Consider the following 21,617-nt stretch of genomic DNA (forward strand, 5'->3'; position numbering starts at 1 on the left):
CTTGCTATGGTAGATTTTTTGTCTACTTCCATTTTCTATATTACCTCACAACTTCTTTGCCAGTTTTACTCTAATCCTTGTCTCAGAGGGTGTTTCTTGGGAAAGCCAAAATAAGATGGACATGCATGTGAATCAAAATGAGATTCCAAATATGACAAGGATAAAATAAACTATTATGGCAGAAAGAACATTATTCTGAAAAAAGCTTCGTCATGGATACTCCTAAAGTGGGCAGTAGATGATGTATAAAAAACCTCTGGTGACCCCGATCAGGCAATGTCTCTGAGTCCTATGTCCATGATAGCTTCTTTTTTTTTATTATTTTTATTTCTTTTTTATTTTTTTGCGGTACGCGGGCCTCTCACTGTTGTGGCCTCTCCCGTTGCGGAGCACAGGCTCCGGACGCGCAGGCTCCACGGCCATGGCTCACGGGCCCAGCCGCTCCGCGGCATGTGGGATCCTCCCAGACCGGGGCACGAACCGGTGTCCCCTGCATCGGCAGGCGGACTCTCAACCACTGCGCCACTAGGGAAGCCCCATGATAGCTTCTTTTCGAATAACATTTGTCATGCGTGGTCCCTGTGGAGATGAGCAGCCTTTCCTTTGTTTTCTCCTAACATGGGGCATTAAGCCCATTGCTTTTCATGACGTTTTGCAATCCTTCAAAGATTGTTTCAAACCTCAGCTTTAATTCGACCATGTTGGTAAGAACAGAACAACAATAAAAAGTAGCTTTCTTTTGCTGTGTAATCCAGGTAGATGAAAAAAGTATCCAGGAATCAAAACCACAGCACACAAAGTCGGACACGCATTCCAGCGTTGGAGAAGAAAGCTGCCACCCAGGCAAAAGCTCTTCTGAAATGGCCCAGTTCTGCTCAGGGGCGGCGGGAACAGTTCCTCTTCCTATCGGCGTGGCGGCCTCTGGCACGGCATGCGCGTGGGCGTGGGCACAGGGGCCGCCTGCCTCCTCATGGCCCAGTGGGCTAGGCCACACCCACTCCTGGGCCTGGGGGCTGGCAGGAACCTCAGGCCACGGAGCTGGGTACCAGGAAGGACGCCCTCGGGTTGGGGCAGCTGCGCCTGGCCCTTGGGGGCAGTAGCCACGACCTCACAGGTCTTGTGGGCTCCAGGGCCAGTGAAGTGCATCCTCTAAAACCCTCGGCTTAATGGGCCTTTTACAGGAAGGTTTGGATCAAAATGATCCGCACCAGTGAGTCTGGCTGGCTGGAGGGCCACAGTGCCTCCAGGGGGCCACTTTGCCCCCCTGCCACTGCACCCTGCTGGAGAGGCCAACCTGGGGGTGCCGTCAGGGCTCAGAAGGTACTGGAGCGGCCCTCCGGCAGCGCCTTCTGTGAGGACTGGCGTTTAGCAACGGGCAGCACCTCCACTGATGTGCTGAAGACGCAGCTGTGGGCAGAAGCAAAGCCCCCCTTATCTATCTTGAAGTAATAGTTTGTTCCTTTTTTATTCAGACTTTTCAAAGGATGACAATTACTTAACCTACAGACATAGTGGAGTGGTGCCTTACTGTTGTGACTGCAGTGTCACTTTTATTCTGAAGAAGTCCTTTAGCTGATAACAATAATTTATTATTGATTAAATGACCTCAGTATGCAAAGTTATATGTTTGTTTTTAGTGAACTAATCTACATTCATTCATTTTAAAACTATAGACAGTCCTTGCGGAGAGTCGCCGCGGTTTCTTGCTTCAACAGTGCTTGGACGGAACCCGGTGCTCGTCCCCCGCTCCGGCCGGGCCGCTCAGAGCCAGCCCTCGCCACCACCTCACGGCGCCCTCCGACCGCCCCAAGGTCCCCGCCGCCGTTACAGCGCCGCGCAGCCACCGCCATCGTTTCACCTCAGCCGCCCGCCATGACGACCGCGTCTCCCTCGCAGGTGCGCCAGAACTACCACCAGGACTCGGAGGCCGCCATCAACCGCCAGATCAACCTGGAGCTCCTACGTCTACCTGTCCATGTCGTACTATTTTGACCGCGATGATGTGGCTTTGAAGAACTTTGCCAAATACTTTCTTCACCAATCTTGTGAGGAGAGGGAACATGCTGAGAAACTGATGAAGCTGCAGAACCAACGGGGTGGCCGAATCTTCCTTCAGGATATCAAGAAACCAGACCGTGATGACTGGGAGAATGGGCTGAATGCAATGGAATGTGCGCTACACTTGGAAAAAAGTGTGAATCAGTCACTACTGGAACTGCACAAACTGGCCACTGAGAAAAATGACCCCCATTTGTGTGACTTCATTGAGACTCATTATCTGAATGAGCAGGTGAAATCCATTAAAGAATTGGGTGACCACGTAACCAACTTGCGCACGATGGGGGCCCCCGAATCTGGCATGGCACAGTATCTCTTTGACAAGCACACCCTGGGAAATAGTGATAATGAGAGCTAAGCCTTAGGCTGGCTTTCCGTAGCCACAGGGGTGACTTCCCTGGTCACCAAGGCAGTGCATGCATGTTTGGGTTACCTTACCTTTTCTGTAAGTTGTACCAAAATATCTACAAGTACTTTCCTTAGTACCATTCCTTCAAATAAAGTAATTTGGTACCCCCCCACAAAAAAACCCACAACTCTATATGATAGGAACTGGGTATCATAGAAGTTTGTATGCATCATTAAAACTTGTGGGATTCAGGAAGGCTCTCACAGGTTAGGACTGGACATTCTGACTGTGCTGTGTGCAGTACGCCTGGGCTGATATGGCACACCCAGACTGAAACGGGGATATTCCTAACTCCCTTTGAAGAAAAATGTTTTGAATTTCTCACACCAGTTTTGAGTACACCTACATATATCAACTTAAATGTTCTTAACAAACCTGCAAGATACAGACAGCTAATCCATTTCTAAAGAGGCAAAAGTATGAAGCAGCTGGAATGAAGGAGCTAATGCATCACACATTTCTCCCTCTTGCCTGATTTCCGCATCAACTGAGAATGACAAATGTTCAAACAGGTCAGTGAGATCCAAGCAGCACCTTTATTACTAATTATGGCTAATCTGAACATATGGCTAAAGGATTGTTATCCATATGGATTTACTAATAGTACATCCCTGAAAAAGACATATCTACCCTCAGAAAAACATAGTCCTTTCCTGCTAAGGGTGGAGCTTTTACTGTTAGGCTTAGCAAAAGATCTAGAAGCAGGTCCAAGCTCTGACTCCCTGAGTTCCCAAAGAGAAAGCAGCAGGAAATTGTCTAAGCTACACCCATCAGATCATTCACATCTTCTCCCTTGGAGAGGTACAGGTAAGGAGGCCTAAAGCAACAAAGAGAGTTAGTTTCTACATGGAAGCATAAAGCCAGAGGAAAGTGGGTCCCACATTCCTAATTTCTCCAGCTTTATATTTGTTTTACTTCTTAACTCTATGGCTAACCAAAAGTTTGATCATCACCATGTGGGGAGGAAATCAGCAGCCTATTTGTGCAGTCCTGTATCTATTTCATCAGACTGTTCTTATAGTCCCAAGCACTGCTTCTGTATGTATACTCTTGGGCCCACTATTAAATAAGTTTGATTTTGCTGCTGGATGGCTTGGAAATAGGTCAAAAGAGCACTTTTATTAAATTAACTACAAGGCCACTCTACCCTCGGCTGAATTTCTATTCCCTAATCTATTTCTCATCTCAAATTAAGTCTATCTATGCTGTTCAACACTTTTTGAGAAGTCCAGTTATTTACTATTTTACCACATATGAGCTGGGAGCCCATGGCAGGCACTGTTACAGGACAAGGTATCAAAGAGTAAATAAAACACCATTCCTGCCTTCATGAAATGTGAATGTTGTAGGAGAGAAATAACATACACCTATAAAGATATAAATGTATAATATGTTAGGCTATGATTAGTGGAACAAAAAGAGGGAAGCAGGAGAGAGGGAGAAGGTGGGAAAGTTACTTAATAAAGTATTCAAGGAAGATTTCTTTGTTGAAGTGACATTTGAACAGAGACTTGAAGGAAGAAAGAGAAAGTACCTTGTGTTTGCCTGGGAAGAGTTCATTCAAGGCATAGGAAACAGAAAGTACAAAGGACCAGAGCGAACGGCTGGAGGGGAGTGACAAGAAGTAGCTGAGACTGAAGAGATGGAGAGAAGGCATATCACACAGAGCCGTGTAGACCACAGGGAGGTCTCTGGCTGTTACTTAGAGTGAAGCTAGAATGTGAAGCTATTGGAAAGTTCGAGCATAGAAAAGTCACAGTGAGACTTACATTTTAAGTGAACCATACTGAATTTGGTGTGGAAGATAGAATGTGATGAGGCAAGTATAGGAATACTCAAAGGTATGTAAGGGATTTGGTGGCTTGGTAGTCATAGTAAGGGTGTTGAAAAGTGGTAAAATTTCTGGATATATCTGAAGATAAGTGAACAGAATATCCTAATATTCTGCTGTGGAGGATGAAAGAAAAAGAAGAATTAAAGTTCTGGCCTAAGCAATGAAGAAAATGGAGCTTCCATTTTCTACAACAGGGCACACTGCAAGAAGAGCAGGTTGGATGACAGAGCTGGTGGGGTGAAAATAAGAAACTTATTTTCACAGATGTAGTACTTGATATACCTATTAGATAACCAAGTAAATATTCTGAGTAGATAATAAGAGTTTAGCAGAGAAATAATGGGATTCACCAAAGAGATGGCATTAAAAGGTGTGAGCCCACATGAGAACATATAAGCAATGAATGAAGACACAAAATAGCAGGACCAATCAAAGACCCCTGGGACACTTTATCATTACGAGGGTACATTGAAAAGGATAATTCAGCCATGGAGCAGAAATACGTCAATCCACATCTGGCTCATATCTCATGCTGCCCAGCTCAGTGAACTGGCTGAGGTTTGAAGGAGCTAACAAATAATACTGATAGACAGAGGAGTCAGACATATTGAAATAAAAGTATCTGAGAGAGTTGGGGAATGCTGCTCAAGTATGTACAAATGATGAACTGCCTAATATTGACCCATAGTTAGCACTGAGAATCCACAGGCTTTGAAAGAAAAGTTTTCACCACTAAACTTACCATGACTTTGAGAATGGGCCAGAGCACATACTCTCTGAAAGCAAACAGAACCCAAAGAAGAAAAGGTAGAAGCAGATGGATTTTCCCCAAACTCACAAATTAGACAATTTGTTGTCATTCCCTAATGCAGTGCTTCCAAATCACTGGGGAAGGGGGGTGACTTTGTGCTTCAGAAGACATTCAACAATGTTTGGGAACATTTTTGGTTGTCACAGCTGGGTGGAGCTGCTTCTGGCATCTGGCAGGGAGAGGCTAGGGCTGCTGCTAAGCCTCCAATAAAGCACAGGACATCCCCCTATCCCGCCACAACAGAAAATTATCTGGCTCAAATGTCAATAGTGCTGTGGCTGAGAAACTGCCCTAATGCAAATGTTTAGGGAGAATCACATAGAGTTATTTTTCATAGTTATATTTTTAACTTAAAGAAATATATTATGTTGAGATTTCAGTTTGTTTCTTTTTTTCCCCCTCAGCATTGCTTTTTTTTATTGTGGTAAAATATACATAATATAAAATTTACCCTTTTAACCACTTTTAAGTATACAATTCAGTGGCATTGAGTACATTCACATTGCTATTGTATGATTCCACTTAGATGAGGTATCCATAGTAGCCAAATTCAGAGTCAGCACTGTTTTGAATATATATTTATTTCAGGAAATACTACGGGAGTCTTTTCACATAGCAAGGATGTAATAAAAAGAGTTAGCTGCAACACTTTTGGAGAGCTAAAAACACACAGAGAGACAAACAGAGGTAACCTATATATAAGAGCAATTCATGTATAAGGTAACCCACATGTAAGAAGCTATGAAACTTAGGGCTGGAGCAACAAAAGGGGAAAGAAAACTAGGAGCTTAGAGGAGAGGCTTTCATGGAGCTGGTGCTTAGACCTCCTGGGGGTGGGGGGTGCCACATAGCCACTGCTGACAAATCTGGGAGGGCTCAGGTACTGAGGATGCTGTAAAAAGCTGGAGGCTGACGCAACTGGGGCTGTTGGAGTAACTCTGACAAATATAGGAAAATCAAGAAAACAGGATCAGGGAAAACTTTCCATCCTCCTTTGATCCCTGCCTAATTATTTCTTCTAGTGCCTCCTTTTGGCAGAATCTAAGAAAGAAAGATACCTTTCAAGGAAAAGCAGTTTGTAGCATCCCAGCTCTAGCATCACAGAGAAAACTGTAGAATGAATGTAGAGTTGAAGGATGAGTTATATAACAGCACAATAATTGTAAACCATTGCTGTTAACTGGCACATAATATACAACCCGATGTGCATCCACCATATTTCACCTTTGAATTTAACTATCCACTCTCTCAGATTGCCCCCAACTACCTGCCACCACAAACTATGTTGAGCATTTTACTCTAAGATAGAGCTAGCCACTAGATCATAGGGGTTATGAATATTTATTTTATTCAGTAGTTCCAGGTTAATCTTTTGATTGTTTGAACTTCTCTAAAATCACACCACCCATCGGTAAAGTTGAATCTTTATATTGGTAGTTTTTAATAGAAGTATCTTGATGGTTTTATTTGATTTCTCAGCAGAACCTCTGAAAAAATTGGAACAATTATTTGACTCTACTGAGACCTAAAATCAACTGATGTTACAACTTTTCTGTGTTCAAACTCTCTCCTCCAAATTTCTCACTTGCATCTTTACCTAGAAAATATTCTACGTTCACCATCATGGCCACCTCACTGGATGCACTTACCTTGCTATCCTTGCATTATATTTGTCTATGAGATTACACCCAACACTGTCTACTGCATTTCTGCACCCAGACAATTAACGCAGTGGAGAAAACACACAACCATGTTTCCTAGTCCCGTTTTAAATGTTGATCACTAACTCAAGTGGACTGGCTAACAAAAGACATGTAGAGAAAACTCACAGAACAAAATAAATTAAAAATTGCTAATAAGATACTAAATTGTACAATCTATTCACAATTAAAGATAAGAAAGTTAAAATTAAAAGATACCATTGTTATCAAATTGGCAAAAGAAGATAATGTTTGATGACACCTAGTGTGGGAAACAAACATTCTCTTATATTTTGATTCATTCATTTGATAACACATATTTACTGAGTTTCCTTCATATGCCAGGCACATTTCTAGGCAATGAGAAAACAGCAGGAACCAAGATTGGAGGTGTCTCTGACTCAAGAAGTTAACACTTTAGAAAGGAGAAGGGAAAGAAACACATAACAACATGTCAGATATTGATAAAAAGAAATAAATCTGAGTCAAAGGCTAGGTAGTGGTTAACAGAACAATGTTTTCTCGTAAGGTGGTCAGGGCATACCTCTACTGAAACAGAAGCCTAAATGAAATGGTGGAGAAAGTTATATATGAATATGGGGCAGAGTATCCCAAGCAATTAAGACAGCAAGTACAAATGTCCGGAGGTAGGGGTATTTTTTGCCTATTGACAATAGTGTGGTTATAGTAAAATGGATAATAGGAAGGACACTATTTATGAGATCAGAGAAATAGGAAAGTGCCAGGTCAGGAAGGAATTGGTAACAAACTTATATTTAATTCAGATTCTTCTGGGATTTATATGTTTGCTCTTAGAAGGAGTATACATTGGTACAAACTTCTTGAAGGGTCATTTGGTAATATTTTTCAAAATTAAAAGGGCACAGACTCTCTGAACCAGCAATTCCAATTATAATTCTTTACACTCAGAAATATTCCCACAAGTGTGAAAGGTTTATGAACAAATATTTTTATTTCAATAAGTGGGTAATAAAAAATGGAAATAAACTAAACATTTATTTGTAGGTAGGTGACCATACAAGTTATCATCTGAACTGGGACAATTCTGAGGATGAATGGAAGAGCTGTTAACAATAATGCAAGGACATCACACATACACCAGAAGTGTCCATTGAAAACAGAAATGTTCTCTATCAATGGGGAACTGGTTAAAAGAATTATGCTATATCTAAACAGTGGAGTTCTATATAGCTGTAAGAAAGAAGATCTATGTAACTACCAACAATTTATCTATCTTCATAGAGACTGCCCATATAAAATTTTGATTGAAAAAGAGACATACAGAGATATAGGGAGACATAGATACACAAACAAATAGGCTTGTGCAAGTAACCATTTCCAAAAGGATTAAAATAATTAGTGAGCTCTGGGAAATGGGATATGGGGTGGGGAGGAAGAAGAATTTTAATTTTTTAAACATTATTTTGAATTTTTGGCCATAAGCACATAAAACAAAAAGTTTAAAAAAGTCTATTATTTGTATATTCTGGCCTGCATTAAGAAGACCCCATTGAACAGCTCATGAAATATTATTTCCATTTTCTCATCTCATTATAGCTACTGGCTTTCCTTCCCCTCTTCCAAAAACATGTTTTAATTTCACTTCTGCTGTCTAAGGTCAATCAAATAACACGTTAGAAATACAGTAGAAGCTCTTTTAAACAATATCTACTTAAGTGGCCTGAATTATCCAAATTTTCCATTTTCTTAGCACAACTGGATCTTACTGCTGGCAGGCAAGTGAGCACGTTTCTAACACAGCTGCACATTTCTGCTCCTACAAATTGGGTTGAATGCTTGCTAAAGCTTCAGTTGTGTTTGTAACCAACTTAAGTCAGTGTCATTTTCTTAGTAATTATATAATTTTATTAAATAATACCTCAAAAAACACATGATTGTGTGTGCGTGTGTATCAATGATACATGCTTTGAAAATTAAGGTAGAAATGAGAACAAAAAAAACCCCCCATATGTCAAACTGTGTAAGGACAAGAACTGTGATGAAACTTTGGGGGAGAATATAAAGAATTCTTAATTTTCCACTTAGACTGCTTCAGAATATTTAAATTTTCTTACTTTAACAAAATCAAATTTGGAAATGATAAACATTGTCCTTATAAGTGTAGTTTAGGTGAGAAAAAGAAAGATTCAGAATAAAAAGCTTTGGCCCTACTTCATAAGGTCTATTTTTAAATTAACGTACAGAGTTTGAAGTGGCTATAAACTTATTTATGATTTTCTTTTTCAGCTGACTGTTCCGATTAACATTCTCAATCCAAGTTTCCCAATTATTGTTTTTTGGCTCTTTATTTCTCCAACTCAAATATTTCCTTTTCCATTTCTGAAAAATTCCCTAAACTTTCATAACTGCCTTTAATGAATCATTTATCTGCTGATGACTTAGAACAACAGACAAGGACAATAAACTATTTCTAGCCCTAATGTCTCTACTAAGCTTCATAATTTCACTTCTGCATTCTATATCATTCATTCAAAGAATGGCATTCACTCGGTTCTTTAAAAAATATTTACTGAATGCCTACCATATATGAGGAACTGAGCTACACACCTGGAAAACAAGGAATTAAGTTCTTCAAAGAATTCAGTTTAGTGAAGAAGACTAATTAATGAATAACAGTTACAATAAAAGGTGGTCATTTCTATAAGATGTGTAAATATGAGATGTTGGAGGAGAAAACAAGTCTATCTTTATACAGGCATCTCAAGCAGAACACATCCCAAACCACATCTATTATTCAAGCTTTCTTCCTCCTCAATTTACATACAAGTGAAGGATGCCTCAGTCCACCCCGCTGCCAAGGCAGAAAGCTACACATTCAATCACAAACCACGTTCTGTCAGTTCAGTTGCGTCACTTAAAGATTACTTGAACCCATTCACCCAACTCAAAATCCTTATTTGGTCCTCATCATTTATCTCCTTGGATTAATAAAATAGGCTCATCTACCTTCTTCAAATTGAGCTTATTTTTTCCTCCTACTTTATTGATGCATAATTGAGAAATAAAATCTTAAAATATTGAAAGTGTACAACATGATGATTTGATATAGGTATACACTGTGAAAGAATTCTCCCCCACATCAAGTTAATTGACAAATCCATTACCTCATATATTTACTTTTTAATTTTATTTTATTTTTGATGAGAACATTTACAGTCTAGTCTCTCAGGAAATTTAAATTATATAATACAGTGTTATCAGCTATAGTTACCAGGTTATGCATTAGAGCTTCATACCTTATTCATCTTATAGCTGAAAGTTTGTACCCTTTTACCAACCTCTCCCTATTTCCCCCACCCCGAGGTCCTGGCAACCACTTTTCTACTCTGTTTCTATGGGTTTGACATTTCTTTTTCAGATTCCACTTGTAAGTGATGCAGTATTTGTCTTTCCCTGTCTGGCTTATTTCAGTTAACATAATGCCCTCCAGATTCATCCATGTTGTAAATGACAGAATTTCCTTTTTTAAAGACTAAATAATATTCAATTACACATTATAATTATATAACATTTTCTTTATTCATTTATTTGTTGACTTATACTTGGGTTGTATCTATACCTCAGCTATTGTCAATAATGCTGCAATGAACACAAAAGTACAGATTCCAGATAATCGTTTTGTTTCCTTTGGATATATACTCAGAAGTAGGATTACTGGATCATATGGTAGTTCTACTTTTACTTTCTTGAGGAACCTCCGTACTGTTTTTCATAGTGACTATATACATTTATATTTCCACCAACAGTGTACAGGGTTCCCTTTATTCCACCTCCTCTCTAACATTTTTATCTCTTGATTTAGATAACAGACATCCTAAAAGGTGTGAAATTGTGGTTTTGACTTTGATTACCCTGACGATTAGTGATGATGAGCACTTTTCATGTACCTGTTAGCCATTTGTGTTTTCTTTGGAAAATGTCTATTCAAGACCTCTGCTTACTTTTTAATGGTTTTTTGTTTGTTTTTTTGCTATCGAGTAGCATGAGTTCCTTGTATATTTTAAAAATTAACTCCTTATGTGATATAAAGTTTGCAAATACTTTTTCCCATTCCCTAGGCTGTCTTTTCATTTTGTTGTTGGTTTCCTTTGTTGTGCAGAAGCTTTTTCATTTGATATATAGGCTCACTTGTTTATTTTTTGCTTTTTTTAAATTTTGCTTTTGTTGCTTTGCTTTTGATGTCAAAAGCAAATTAAACATTGTGAAGGTGACTGTCAGGGAGCTTACCCCCTATGTTTTCTTCTAGGAATTTTACAGTTTTAGATTTTATGTTCAAGTCTTTAATCCATTTTGACTTGATTTTTGTCTATGATATAATATAGGGCTCCAGTTTTCCCAACACTATTGAAGAGACTATCCTTTTCCCATTGTATATTCTTAGCTCCCTTGTCAAAAATGTATTGACCATGTATGCATATGTTTATTTCTGAGCTCTCTATTCTGTTCCATTGATCTATTTGTCTGTTTTGATGCTAATACCATGCTTTTTTTTTAATTACTATAGTTTTGTTATATAATTTGAAATGAGGAAGTGTGATGTCTCCAGCTTTGTTGTTTCTCAAGAGTGCTTTGGCTATTCAGGGTCTTTGTGGTTCCCTACAGATTTTAAGATTTTTAAAATATTTTTGTGAAAAATGACATTTGAACTTTGATAGGGATTTCATTAAATCTGTAGATAACTTTGGGTAGCCTGGACATTTAAAAAATATTAATTATTCTGAGCTTCTTCTGATACATTCTCTACTCTGGCACCTGGATTGTCTCTCCAAAAGGTAATTGTGGGCATGCTTCACTCCTGTTCTCCTTCCACGACTCCCTATTGCCTTCAGGATGAAGATCTACCTCATCTCTGACCATGCTTCTACCTGTTCCTTTCTTTCTTATGATTATATATTACAGTCTGATTGAGAATTAAACTTTGGAACACTCATAAATTAAGCATATTCTTTAAGGAATGTTCCAGGTAGTTTTTCTCATAACTCCTGCCTCTCAACAAATAGCTCTGCAGTCTCAATTTCTCTGGATCCAATTGCAATGAATACATTGCAATTACAGATTTAGAAACATTGCATGTCTTTCATGGTTATGTAATTGACTGATTATGTGGTCCAATTAGAGCTATCACCAACTTGGATTTCAGCCATCGTTTCACATGGCTCCCTTCCCTGACAGCAGGATAACAGCTCCTGGAGGGCAAATCTTTGCAGAGTATGTTCAGGGTTTCTCTTAGACAGAAGAAGAATTAGTAAGATCCTTCAATAACTGGCATAAACAATTATAAAGTGTTATTTTAATACTGTTCTTAAAAAATTATGAAGTTCATGCAACACCATTTGCTTATTCACCCATAATATATCTTTAGTGCCTACCATGTGAGAGGCACTACTCTAAGTGGTGAGATTCAAAGATGAATAAAGTGTAAACTCCCTCCTAAATGGAAGAAATATAAAGATAAGTATACTTTACATTTTCTAGTAGTAAGGAGATGGATAAATTATCATTTTTTATGCTAACATGTCTAACCTGAGAGCTACATCCTTATCCAAAAAAATCATTTTAAAATTTATTCATTCAATTAAAACACAGTCATTGAATTTGTATTTTGTATCAGGTACTGTGTGGAACAATGGCAAAAGAGGTGAACAAAAAGCATAAATAATACCTTAGTTCCTACCTTCAAAGAACCAGCAGTCTAGTGGAAGATGATATTATTGAAATAGGCACTTAGTTCAGTGAATAAGTGTAACTACTGAACATGTTAAACAGTCTAATATAGAAACTCATGATGCTGTAAGAACATTTAACAATGGGATTGATTTCATCAAAATTGGCCAGGGAGGGTGTCCTTGAGGAAGTGATGATGGAGCTTAAGTCTAATGAGTGGTTAGGAGTTTACTAGGTAGGGAGGAGGGAGAGTGTGCTCCTGGCAAAGAAACCAGCTTGCACTAGGACCCTGTGAAAGGAAGCAACATAAAAACTCTGAAGTCCTGACAGGGCAATCTAATCGGAGCAGAGAGGCCAAGGAAAATGTGGATATGGAGCAGGTTTTAAGGCACTGCTAAAGGGTTTAATGCATGGATAGGAGCAGTATGGGAGGTGGGTCTGAAGAGAACTGAATTGGAGGTGAGAGTGTTATAAACAGATGTTGTCTACCCTGGAGAGAACTGATTATGAGGGAGAACAGTGACTTTGGGGAGACCTTCAGGAGGCTTTCACAAGGGTCCAGGTATGAGGTGATGATGCTGTGAAACAAGATGGTACTAGTGCCGATGACGAGGAGGTGAAATTATGAAGATAATTAGGATGTAAAATTGTTAGAACTTGTTGGTGGATTAGTGAGAAAAAAGTATTAGATGCCTTGTGCTCTGACTTGGTAACATGAATGAATGGTGTTACCATTCTCTGAGATAGGGAACAGTATATGTAAAAAAATCTACTTAATTATCTATCCACCAGATTCCTTTTCTCTTGTTGCTTTTTATAAGTCAAATGCCAAATAGGGTCAAATCTGGATTTGCAAATATTAAACTCACCACTAGTCTAATTTTATTTCTCTAATTTTTCTTGTAAGAAATGAAACTGATCAACTTTAAAACATCAGAAAGCACTTAACACATCACATTTGCATGATAGGGTAACAGGCAAATAGCTTATCATGGGTTGGCATCTGAGCAAGCCCACAATCCTATCAGCAGTTCACTAGTTTGATATGATCCAAACATAAATACCCAGAAGTTGATGCCAGAGCTTTGACTGTTAAACAAAGGATTCTTAAACTGGACTGACAACTTAGAAACCAACTTATGTCTTAAGCTTTGTATGCCAGGAGTTAAAAGAAAGAGCCGAGGGTTGAATTAATTAATATGTCAGCTCTTATTAATGCAGTTCAAACCTCTCAAATGATGGAGGTTCTAAGAGATACGTTTTCTTCTAAGAAACCCATATTTGTGTTAAACACAAAATGAGTTACAATGAATGGATCCCCACTCCGCCATTTAAAAAATTCTATAATCAGTTTGGAGGACAGATTTAATTCCTAAATTCAAAGGCAAGGGCATCCTACAAATTGACTATCAGTGTTAAAGATTTTGTAAATGATTATTATATTTTTTGAAAAAAATAAAAAAATAAAAGAAATTTTGATATCAGACTATTCTTTTATATTAAATAGGCTGAATACAATAATTTTTGAGGCTACTTTCTGACTTTGGAAGAAGAATGGATAATACGAGTGTAAAGGGAGGGAAAAGAACTGGATGATGATGTTGTTGATGATAACAATGAACAATAATAGAGAGCTTATTATTAAGTATTGGAATACCGTACGTGGATTAGCTCCTAAGAACCTTTAGGGGCAAAAACTAGTGCTACTATTTTACAGATGAGGAAACTGAGGCACAGAGACATTATACAGTTTGCTGTAGGTGAGGCACCTTGGGGAGTTAAGAAAAGTCCCAACCTAAGTAGTCTAACTTTAGAAGCTGTGATTTGACCCACTATAATCCCTCTTAGTGGTAACTTTATTTCAGAATCATTAAACTTTGGGGTTATTATGTGTTAGAAGTTTTGAATGGAAATGAGGATTGGGACAAAATATTCCTTTCCCTGATGTATTCTACTGTGGAAATACTGAAAAAAAGTGAACAGGAAACACTATACTAATCAAGCTTGAGGTGGATTTTTTCCCCCTCTAGGAAAAAGCTCCCCTATAATTCACTACTAGGCAGGGATTCCAGTGGAATTCAGAATGGACATATTTAAATGTAACAACTGAAAATTTAGAACTGACTTTTTATCTCTGTGGTACACTACAAGCTGTGACCTAAAACGCAAAAGCATGCTGACAGGAAGAATTTACAAATGACTTTTCCTCTGGAAAAAAGAAAAAAAAAAAAAGAAAAGAAAACAATGCAAATTGTGGGATCCTAAATGTAACACATATTCCCAAAGGTGGCTTTGGGCTGTTCTTTACACTGCTCACCTGAGCTCATTAATTAGTGTTTCAGTAATTTTTTGTTCTTGGGGAAATGAAGAGGCAATGTGGTGTAGTGGAGAAGGCATGCTTCTAGCCCAACACACGATCGGCAGCTTAATTCCACAATTAGCAGCTCTAGGACTTGAGCAAGTTATGGAAACTTCTCTATTATATGCTACTCTGATGTGCAAAATGGATATTTTAATTGTGACTACATCTAAGCATTGTTTTAAAGATTATATATATAAGCTTATTATATTTAAATAAACATTTTGCCTATGTATCTTAAGTCCTTAAAATAGAGCCTGACACACAACAAATGTTCAAGAGATGTTCACAATTACTATTATTATCTGACCTTAAAGTACAGATTGTGAGTGTCTACAAATAAATAGCCAGGACATTATTTACTTATTAATAAATCCTAACTTTTGGAGAGAATAAAAATGTGCCTTTTTTATTTCCAGACTTTAAATCATTTTTGGCATAAAAAAAGAGTTGAGAGTGATTCAGATTTAACTATTTCATTTTTTAATTAAAAATTGCTCACGGGTTATATTGACTGCAAACAGGGTAAAGAGAGACTGCTTTCTAGACAGCAGCCTGGAGGTTATTGCTGAGTGGGTGCCCGTGATCCCAGGCTGTGCACTAAAGCTCTGACTGCTTTGTGTCAAAGCAGAAGAGTAACTGACATTCTAGTAAACACAGGTTGAAAAACGACCTTGATTTTCACTTTGTCCCTGACTCAGCAGGATAGTTGATTCTGATATCCTTTACCTGGATGAATAAAGACCATAAAACATGATTTTAAAATAAAACCAACAATATCCTCATGGGTATATGCTGAGCAAAAACCTCACGGTGTGTTTTATTCCTCTTTTTTAGTGTTCTAATTTCATTTGTTGATATGAACAAATACGAATGCAATTCCTTAGAGGTTGTTTGCCTCCATTCTAAATAAAATGTTTCAGATAGATAGATAGATAGATAGACAGATAGAACAGAAACTGAAAAGTCATTATTGTAATGTACACTATTCCATCCAAACCAAGATACCAAATATATGACCTGATATTTTAGTGCTAAAATAGATGTTATTTGTTTGTGCACTAAATTTAATGATTTAAACATCTGTCTCTTTCCTTCTATCACCAAAATCTTGTACTTCATGACACTTTTCTCATTTGGTTATATGCCATACAACAGAATTCTTAAGAGGTAACATCAAAATGGGATTTTCTAGACTGAGATTTACAAGGCTGAAAACCTTAATACTTTTCCTTGCAAACAGCACATTAGCCAACCAAATTTGGCATATATTCTTATATTCTCTGGTCTCTTTGGCATCGTCTTATGTCTTTGTGGCAACTGGGTGCTGCTGACAAAGTCTAAATTTATGGATTTCTTGCTTGGGCAGGCCCTTTGTTGGCACATAAGATCCAGGTAGAAAGTCCATTTTACCAATAATGGATACTTTATCAGGTGGTATTAAACAATACTGTCACCATTGCATATGATGCAAACTGCAAAATAACTTGAAAATCATCATGCTTTTAATATGCTAGTGAACTTGAGATTCAGTATAGTTTAAATTCTTCAGTTAATTTTTTGCCATGGTATTACCAACTTTACTAGAGTAATTTATTATCCTTGCCTGAATGGTAAAAATAAAGCATTAAAATAATAAATTTAATATTTTTCATGGACTTTAATAAACAAACATTTAATATAGCCATTTGAGTGGATAGTTATTAGGCAAAGAGTGCTAGCATTCATAGAAACTTCAGACATCATTAAGACCAAGAGAAGCAAATTTAAGAGGTAGAGGGCTCAGATGTAAACAGCAGGTAAAAGTGAGACAATAGGCCCTACAAAATGGCAAAGTAGAGAATATGGCAAACAGGAGAGTTCATGCCTCTTCTGAAGGGGCAACCTCTAGTTAATTGTTGCCATACAGAAATGCCAGCTCAGTGTGGCCTGATCATCCAATTTTTTGATAGAAATTTTGAATCTGTGTGAAATCACTTACATTTTTTAAATTGGCAATTAATTTAAAAACTAAACATTGTGAGTGCTAAACAAAACAAAGCAAAAAATGAAGCTATCTTTAGGTATGATAAAGTTTATAGGTTGCCTGTTATTCAACCTTTTTAGAATAACATGTTAATATTACACTTGAGGTAGCTAATACCCTCTCCCTACAAATTCAGTAACTTGACCAAAGTAATGAAATTATATCATGGTAACCCAGGTTATTCCAAACTACCATATTCTGCTCATGACTTCATTATACTGACCTTATCATTCCATGATATAATTTACAAGATTATAGTCAAGCTGAATTAAGTAACTGTGTATGTGTCACACAACTATGGGTCAGTGAGTTATCTTTATAAACATTATGCTGAGTTCCTGAGTATTTCCTCATTTAATTCTCCCAATCAGCATCTTTGTACTAGGAAGGAAAACTGGAAGCCGAGTTCTTGTATACTGTGAAACTAAAATGAATAAGGAAGACTGTTAAGAACAAGGTAGAGAATTTCATAAGTTTAAAGCCTAGGATTGGCTCTAATATGTTGTTTAGGTGAAAGATTGGTATATTTCTTACTTGAAGCAGTATTTGGTAATTATCATAGTATCAACCTACAGAAAGTTACTGCTTTCTATTTTTCAAACTATCTTTATGTCCATTATCTTATTTGTTTTGATGACTAAGGATAACCAAGCTGAGATAGTTACAGTATTTCTCTGGCTTCTTCTATATGAACAGGTTACCCTTTGAAACTCCATTCACATATTCTTGTCTTACTGCCCTTCCTACTTAAGTTTCCATCATTTGTGTGCTTCTCTAGTAAATATTTTATGCTTACTTTTTTCATCACTTAGACAATCCCCCAAATTTTCACTTAATTTTATATCCTGCACTTTCTCAACTCATAAAAATATTAACTCCATTGTTTTTCTATCAACTTATTTTGAAACTAAGGAAAGAAAAGTAGAAAAATACATGGCATTTAAAATAAAACAACAGCACACAATGGCTGATAAGATGGAGGCATTAGGCAATGTAAAATTACACTGCATTGTTGTCATAGCTATGGTAATATTGGGATATGTTCTTTCTACTCAATCCTGCTATATAAATGTGCTTTGTTTCCTAGAGTATAAATCAAATGCACACAGAAATACTAACTTGACAGTTACAATCTCATAGCATGGAACTATATCTCATAATCTACTTTAAAAATCACAGTATTTGCTCTATGGCATATAACTTACAGATACTGTTGGTAAACACTCATGGAACTGTGACAGAATTGGTCACAATAATGCTTAGGGTCTTCTTTTTATAGAATCACTTGCTATTCATTAAAATATTATGGTTCAAAATGACTTCATTTGGTATTCAAAAGTGTCATATGGTCCTCCATAGGTGTTCATGGACACATGAAATAAGTTGTACCTTTTCTTTCTTCGATGATAGTTTAATGCAAATACATTTGCACTAGCAGAGTAATTACCAATCCACCTGGTATATGGGAACAAATACCATTCTATAGCATCTGGAGTATTAAGATAAAGAGCCATCTTATTTCATGAAATGTAATCTGGTGATCTGGATGACAGAAAGCCTATGGAAACCTTCATGCTCTTATAATTTGATTCATTTCAATTGATATGATCTATTGTTTAAACAGAAAACTGTTAAAAATTTTCAAACACAAGAACAGAAAAGCACAGAATTGAATTGCTTTAAGTTTCCCAAAACAGGCAGCTAGATTAGATGTTAACAAATTATTTAAATCTCCTTTGGATTCCACAGGGGAAACCACTAAAACATATTTAGTTTTCTATCATCATCATTGTGCCTCATTCCCCCAAATACCAAACTGAAAATTGGCAGCCTTGAACTAATTTGTGGTCTACCAGGCACTTTGACATTATCCCTATCACACATGATAGGAGACTTGAATACTAGTTTTTGCGTCTGTTAGAGATTAAGGACCTCACCTGTAAAATGATAGTGTGGGATTGATCGTTGCATGGCTCCCACTGCTCTTGCTTGTTCCAGGATAATTTCAACCTCTACCCACAAGAAGTCTTTTTTTTTTTTTTTTTTTTTTTAAGTTATCCTTATTTCTTCCCTGGCTTTATTTATAAATGTATCTTTCTTCTCCCTTTGACAATAAGCTTCCTTCAGGTCAATGACCAGGTCCTAGGAATATTTCTACTGGCTACTCAGGCCTTGGCATGGTAGTTGAATGCAGTATGTCCTTAGTGGCTTGAAGATCTAATGGGATAAAGACACCCTATTACATATTAAGGATAATGAGTAGTCTAGGGCTTGGTATAACTTTATTTTAATATTTTAACTAAGATGTAAAGGCTAATTATTTCTAAAATGAATAAAGATGGAGCTTAATTTTCTTCAATATTCTAGGCTTATAAGCATGTTTAGAAGCATTCATCTGTTCTTATTTTCAATCTCTAGTTTAAAATAGGCTGGAAAGTCTCACATACTTAACCCTGAGACATAGTTATTTGTATTACTTTCCAAAATCAATGTATAAGGACGCACCATCACTGATAGAAATCAAGTCAAGAAATTATACATGAACTGAACTAGAAAACTCAGTGAAGATTCAAAATGATTCCCATTATTTCCGAAGTACATGCTAGTATCCACAGGAATCTTTGGGTGACATTTTACTATATTCAGTAAGATAGAAATCTAACTTATACCTATTACAAAGAAGCGTAATTCAAATTTATTTGCAACAAGTTTTTAAGGACAATGAAGTAATTACATAGAGTTCATAGCTCTTTGAATGACCTACCAATTCTATTTCTGGCTTTACATTATTGAGAAATTCTCTCACATGTGAACAGAGAGACCTATATTATATAAGGATGTAACTCGGAATATAATCTTTGAGAATAAACAAGTTAAATTCTCATCATTAGCTAAATATATAAAATTTAGTACACGTAAAATGGAATCGTATACAGCAATGCAAACAATCAATTCAACCCATATAAAAGAAAAATTTCAAGGTGTAATATCGACTTAAAAAATAATACGTGGGACGACAGACGAAGGTCGAAGCTATTTACGTACTATGAACATGCAAACACAAAAAACAACAAAATTATGAGTACACATATATAATATACGTGTAAAATATGTATGTATTGGAAGGGTTTAAATTAAACTCACAGTAAGGATTCCTTCGTAAAAGGGAAGGATATTTAGATTTAGGGTGACAGTAAAGGGGACTTTAGATATATTTTATGTTTATGAATCTATGTATCTATCTCTTCAAAAAGACTAGAAACAAGTATACAAATATGATAGTTACTTCTTGGTCATAGGGATATATGTTGGTAATATTTTTCTTTTGCGTGTCTATAATTCTAAAGAAGTAAGGTTTTCAGAAATTTTAGAGTAATCCTATGACTTCTATGCAAATTTTTTTCTCTGTTAGAATTAAAAAAAAATCACCAACACTGAAAGGAACCAACCACAGGTTAGTCACATCTTGATTAGTCACATCTTGAATCTATGGTCATGAAAACATCTTTGTACTAACCTATGTCCAGATCAGCTTCTCTAATGTGACGCTTTGGCTGAATTTAGGAGAGGTGATAGACTCAGACATGGTAATGCTTTTCCAACAACTCAATAAATCCCTAAAACTTATGAAAGATGAAAGTATATCAGGTCAAGAACACTCTTCCTAAATGGCATAACAGACAATAGGCCTGAGCTCTCATTCAAACTATGCTCATACCCTCTACTCTAGGAAATGGGACTAATCACCAATGATCTCTAAAGCAGTCCTCCCAACCTGTATAATTCTGCTTTCCTGTAAGACTCTAGCATCCATGGTAGATCCTATTCCACTCATGTCCAGGTTTAGGGTCTTCCCTATAAAATTCCCTAGAATTTTGTAGGAAGTAGAAGAGATGAGAACTAATATATACTAAGTAACTGTGTTGGACCTAACATTTTATACATGTTGTTTATTCAGTTCTTAAAATATCCCTAAAATGTAAATACTGTTTTCTCCATTAATGAAATAAAGAACTGGGGTTCACGAGGTCATAGCACGATTAGAAAGAATATAGATCTTATCTAACTCCCAAACTCTTTGTTATACAGGAAAATGCTTTCAGAGTTCACATTCAAAAAGCTGGTCACCAGAATTCATAGTGTGTTTTGTGTCATCATAGAGTTGTTATCTTCTTACCCCTTATAATTTAGCTGCCTGAAAACAAGGGTGACATATTTAAATATAAAGCAGGTGTTCATTTAAGAGGGCAGTAGAATTAGTACTTTTTAAAAAACATCTTTAGGTGATTCTGATAGATACACCCCCATCTCTACCCTGTTGAGAATCTGTGATTTAGGGAGAAAGGTTAGAGACATGGCTCTTTAAACACATTATCATCATATAGTGACTCAAAAAACAGGTAAATGACAAGGTGACTGAGCAAATGCAAGACCTCCCGGTTCACTGAAAGCTTATAGCTCTTCCGCATACTTTTGCTCACCATTTGCCCAAGCCAAGGGAGCAACTGATGTCGTAAATATTGTTTGCTTGAGTACCAAACTACACCCACACCTATTCCTCCTGTTGAGTGTAATTGAACCTCATTTGATGGGCAAAGTGGGGAAACAGTTCGGTAAACATTCTGGGACTCATCTCTACAGTTAACTTCAAAGATAACTACATGGAGAAAGGTAAAATTATGGCAAGAGAATTGGGTCAGCTCAAGTAGTTGGT

At 37.1% G+C, this 21,617-nt stretch overlaps 1 pseudogene across 1 annotated transcript; it reads left to right on the forward strand.

Moving 5' to 3' along the window:
- The first annotated feature begins 1,197 nt into the window (after nucleotides 1-1,197).
- LOC103086541 (ferritin heavy chain pseudogene) lies at nucleotides 1,198-2,539 on the forward strand (annotated as a pseudogene). Its single transcript, XR_456992.1, has 2 exons — nucleotides 1,198-1,445; nucleotides 1,674-2,539. The product of XR_456992.1 is annotated as a ferritin heavy chain pseudogene (transcript).
- The last annotated feature ends 19,078 nt before the right edge of the window (nucleotides 2,540-21,617 follow it).

Source organism: Lipotes vexillifer, unplaced genomic scaffold (genome assembly GCF_000442215.2).
Source record: "Lipotes vexillifer unplaced genomic scaffold, Lipotes_vexillifer_v1.1 scaffold108, whole genome shotgun sequence".
NCBI lineage: Eukaryota > Metazoa > Chordata > Mammalia > Artiodactyla > Lipotidae > Lipotes > Lipotes vexillifer.